The sequence below is a fragment of the Kogia breviceps genome, chromosome 15 (genome assembly GCF_026419965.1).
Source record: "Kogia breviceps isolate mKogBre1 chromosome 15, mKogBre1 haplotype 1, whole genome shotgun sequence".
Lineage (NCBI taxonomy): Eukaryota > Metazoa > Chordata > Mammalia > Artiodactyla > Physeteridae > Kogia > Kogia breviceps.
Window position 1 is genome coordinate 60,213,998 of NC_081324.1, and position 5,439 is coordinate 60,219,436.

Below are 5,439 nucleotides of genomic sequence, written 5' to 3' on the forward strand. Positions count from 1 at the left end.
ATGACAGACTCTAGGAGGGCTCACGCCAAGAAGCACCTCCAGAACCTCTGCTGCCAGTGCCCTTGTCCTCACGGTGAGCCACAGCCACTCCCCGCCTGTGCAGGATACCTTCCAACACTAGCAGGTAGGTCTGGTTCAGTCTCCCCTGGGGTCACTGCTCCTTCCCTGGGTCCCAATGCGCACACTACTTTTTGTGTGCCCTGCAAGAGTGGAGTCTCTGTTTCCCCCAGTCATATCAAAGTCCTGCAATCAAATCCCACTAGCCTTCAAAGTCTGATTCTCTAGGAATTCCTCCTCCCATTGCCGGACCCCCAGGTTGGGAAGCCTGATGTGGGGCTCACAACCTTCACTCTAGTGGGTGGACTTCTGTGGTATAAGTGTTCTCCAGTCTGTGAGTCACCCACCCAGCAGTTATGGGATTTGATTTTACTGTGATTGCACCCCTCCTGCGGTCTCATTGTGGCTTCTCCTTTGTCTTTGGATGTGGTGTATCTTTTTTGGTGAGTTCCAGTGTCTTCCTGTTGATGATTGTCCAGCAGCTAGTTGTGATACATGACTCTTTTTGAATTATGTTTTTCTCAGTGTATATGCCCAGTAGTGGGATTGCTGGGCCATATGGTAGTTCTATTTTTAGTTTTTTAAGGAACCTCCATACTGTTATCCATAGTGGCTGTATCAGTTTACATTCCCCACCAACAGGGCAAGAGGGTTCCCTTTTCTCTACACCCTCTCCAGCATTTATTGTTTGTAGATTTTTTGATGATGGGCATTCTGACCACTGTGAGGTGCTACCTCATTGTAGTTTTGATTTGCATTTCTCTTGAGCCTATCTTACAGCCAACAGTCTGTACCTCCCACTCCCCTACCTCAGTATTGCCCCTTCCCCTCCCCACTGGTCACCACTAGTTTGTTCTCTGTATCTGTGGGCCTGCTTCTTTTTTGTTATATTCACTAGTTTATTGGTTTTAGTTTTTGGGTTTTTTTTTTGCGGTACGTGGGCCTCTCACTGTTGTGGCCTCTCCCATTGAGGAGCACAGGCTCAGCAGCCATGGCTTGTGGGCCTAGCCGCTCCGCAGCATGTGGGATCTTCCCGGACCAGGGCATGAACCCGTGTCCCGTGCATCGGCAGGCGGACTCTCAACCACTGCGCCACCAGGGAAGCCCTATTGTATTTTTTAGATTACACATATAAGTGATATCCTACAGTATTTGTCTTTTTCTGTCTGACCTATTTCACTTAGCATAATGCCCTCCAGGTCCGTCCAGGTTGCTGCAAATGGCAAAATTTAATTGTTTTTTATGGCTGAGTAGTATTCCATTTATATATATATATGTGTGTATATATATATATATATATATGTATGCCATAACCTCTTTATCCATTCATCTGTTGATGGACACTTAGGTTGTTTCCATAACTTGGCAATTGTAAATAATGCTGCTATGAACATTGGGTACATGTATCTTTTTGAATTAGTGTTTTAGTTTTTTTCAGCTTTATACCCAGGAGTGGAATTGCTGGGTCGTATGGTAGTTTTTTTTTTTTTTTTTTAAAGATGTTTTAGGGTAGGAGTTTATTAATTAATTAATTTATTTTTGCTGTGTTAGGTCTTCATTTCTGTGCAAGGGCTCTCTCTAGCTGTGTCAAGTGGGATCCATTCTTCATTGCGGTGCGCGTGCCTCTCACTATCACAGCCTCTCGTTGCGGAGCACAGGCTCCAGACACGCAGGCTCAGTAGTTGTGGCTCACGGGCCTAGTTGCTCTGCAGCATGTGGGATCCTCCCAGACCAGTGCTCAAACCCGTGTCCTCTGCATTAGCAGGCAGATTCTCACCACTGCACCACCAGGGAAGCCCTGTATGGTAGTTTTATTTTTAGTTTTTTGAGAAACCTCCATACTGTTTTCCACAGTGGCTACACCAGTTTACCTTTCCACCAACAGTGTGAGAGGGTTCTTTTCTCCACATTCTCGCCAACATTCGTTATTTGTGGTCTTCCTGTTGATGGTCATTCTGACAGGTGTGAGATGATATCTCATTGTGGTTTTGATTTGCATTTCCCTGATAAGTAGTGATGCTCTAGTACTAATTCTTTAAGTTTACTTGAATGCTAGAAAAGTCCCTTCCCTGTGTGACAGCTGCAGGATCATAATCAAGGGGGGAAGAGGAGACTATCAACAAATGATATTGAAAATATCAGTGGTGACTCTCTTGAGGCAGTAGGATTTCAGGTGACTTTTAATGTCTTTCTTCATATGTTAAATGTTAGTTGAATTTTAACAGTGAGCCTGAATTGTTTGCACAATCAGAAAGTTATCTGTAAATAAATAAAATTAGAACCTTATTGAACACTCTTTTCACAGATAAGTTCCAAAAAGAATAAAGACCAAAATATGTGAAGCACAACTTTTTTTTTTGTGTGTGTGTGTGTGTGTGTGTGTGTGTGTGTGTGTTACGCGGGCCTCTCACTGTTGTGGCCTCTCCCGTTGCGGGGCACAGGCTCCGGATGCGCAGGCTCAGCGGCCACGGCTCACGGGCCCAGCCGCTCCGCGGCATGTGGGATCTTCCCGTACCGGGGCACGAACCCGTATCCCCTGCATCGGCAGGCGGATTCTCAACCACTGCGCCACCAGGGAAGCCCAAGCACAACTTTTATATGATTAGAAGGAAATGTACAGTTTATCTTCATGATGTTGAGTTAAGCAGAATTTCCTTTCTTAAGCCAGAAAGTATGAATCGTAAAGGAAAAGATGTAGAAATTTGCATGTAATTTTTAAATGATGCCAAAATTAAAGTTTACCTTAAAGATTTGATTGGAAAAACAAGCCACAAACTAGGAGAAGATATTTGTAACATGTATTGCAAAGTATCTAAGAAACACAAGGAAATAAAAAGCAGCAAAACAAAACCCCCAATTTTTAAGAATGGACAAAAAGTATGAAGAGGAAGGAGAAAAGGCAAACAAAATCACCAAAATTGACAAAATGTCCTCCTCCTCACTAAGAGAGACACGAATTAAATTAGATGCCACATTATATCCCTCTGATTGTCTACAAAACGTCAAACCGGACAATATGAGATGTTGGAAAGGAAGTGGAAAAGAGGAACTTGCATATTCTACTAGTGGGAGTGAAAATGAATACAATTGTTTTGATGTCAAATTACCACTATCCAGTAAAGCTGAAAATTTACATTCCTTGTGACCTAGAAAATCCTCCTCTAGAGAAACTTGCAAATAAGTGCTAAGAGACAGCTACCAAAAGAACAATCTAAAACCCATCAGAGAGAAATAAAAAATGAAGTTTATATGCGCAAGAACATTAAAATAGCAATTTAAAATGAACTAGGTCTCTATGTGTTAACCTTATTAACATAGGTCACTAAAACATACCACTGAGAAGAAAAAAGAAACAGGTTGTAGAAAATTTAAATAGTATGATACAAATTATTTAAAATAAAAAAACCACTATATGTTGCCAATGGATACATATATGCTTAGAGCAGTGTACTGGAGGACACTCCCTGGGGTTGTCTCTGGGGAAAAAAGTGAAAGAAGGCAAAGGAGGAGGGAAGCAAAATGGACTTGAATTTTATTTCAATATTATATTACCTTTATTAAAAATACTTATAAAGTATATTGCAAAAGATAAAAGTAATGAACTCAGAGTCTCATTCCTGCTTGTCACAGAGCCTGACCAGCTCACCAGAGTCTCAGGTATCCTGAGGTTCCAGGAAGAGAAGCTGCAGGGCCCTTGGGTGGGGCTGCACCTCAGCAATGGGAATGGAGCACAGCTCCAGCCTCAATTTCTTGTTTTTTTTAAAAATTTTAACTTTTAAAGGTTTTTTGGTATTGAAATATAGCTGATTTACAGTGTTTCAGGTGCACAGCAAAGTGATTCAGTTATACAAGTATATATATTCTTTTTCATATTCTTTCCTATTATAGGTTATTATAGTTCACTGTGCTATACAGTAGGTCCTTATTGTTTATCTATTTTATGTATAGTACAATAGTTTGTATCTGTTAATCCCAAACTCCTAATTTATCCCTCTCCCCTCTTCCCACTTTGGTAACCATAAGTTTGTTTTCTACATCTGTGAGTCTTTCTGTTTTGTAAATAAGTTCATTTGTATCACTTTTTTAGATTCCACATATAAGTGATATCATGTGATATTTGCCTTTCTCTGTCTGACTTACTTCACTTAGTATGATAATCTCTAGGTCCATCCATGTTGCTGCAAATCGCATTATTTCATTCTTTCTTCTGGCTAAGTAATATTCCATTGTACATATGTACCACATCTTCTTTATCCATTCATCTGTTGATGGACACTTAGGTTGCTTCCATGTCTTGGCAATTGTAAACAGTGCTGCTATGAACACTGGGGTGCATTTATCTTTTTGAATTAGAGTTTTCGTATTTTCTGGGTATATGCCCAGGCAGCCTCAATTTCTGTTTGCAGTTATGACGTGGATCAAACGCTACTGGACGCCCAGCATGAACCTAGATGATGTCACCCCCAGAGTGTCCACTGTGATGACCCACAAGATACTAGTAGTTTCTGAACTAGACACCCACAGTGTTGGAGGAAAAACAGCCCTCAGCACGAAGAAGATTATATCAAGAGAAGAAATTGAAAGCCTTTTGAAGAAAAACTCAGATTGGACAGGGGATTGGTCAAGTCAGTCTGAAAACATCTCCCCCGCCCCCGCCTCCAAAAAACTGTCTTTAAACGTCTTTAAACACCAAACAAAGCACACAGCCTCTCTTGGCAGGAGGAACATGTGTCTTAGGAAGAAAGGGGACATTTTCTCAGCAGAATTTCTAAGCATTTTCCTTCTGTCTCTGCTGCTTTCACATCACTGGCCAGTGGCTTGGAGATCGTATTGGAAAGCACCTGGCCACCGGTGTCTTTTGATGGAGACTCGGACTCTGGCTGTTGCACATGGTGGAGATTGTCTACTAAAGGCTACCCTGAACTCTGCTATTTATTCTTTGCGAAGCAGGAACTAGAAAACCAAGGTGCAAATCAAACTCCACAGTAGAGTTTGGATGCCAAAATGTGTTCGCTTTCACAGTGTAATGGCTTCAACTTCCAACGGGTAGGCGACAGGGACATGTCAGCATTCTGTCAGAGACACCTCCTCAATCGGTTTCAGGCCCCTCATCAGTTAACCTCGTCCTTTGTGCTGAGCTTTTGGGGGTTCTGAGAATCAATGTTAATCTCAGCAAATCTGTGTCTACATTTAAAAAACTAGAAATTGAAGAAAATCAATCTTTGCTAAATCCTTCAGAGATTACTGTATTTGCATGTGGTTTAAAATCAAACCTTATAAAAGCTTTTTGATTAAGCCAGAAAAAAGTAATTTATTTTAAAATAAATATTTGTACTCCCGCCGTGTTACTGGGGACCTTTCAGTCTTGGTTTGGGTGATAAT

At 41.4% G+C, this 5,439-nt stretch overlaps 1 pseudogene; it reads left to right on the plus strand.

The window, feature by feature from the left end:
* Positions 1–5,014, plus strand: LOC131742166 (BCL2/adenovirus E1B 19 kDa protein-interacting protein 3-like; annotated as a pseudogene).
* The last annotated feature ends 425 nt before the right edge of the window (positions 5,015–5,439 follow it).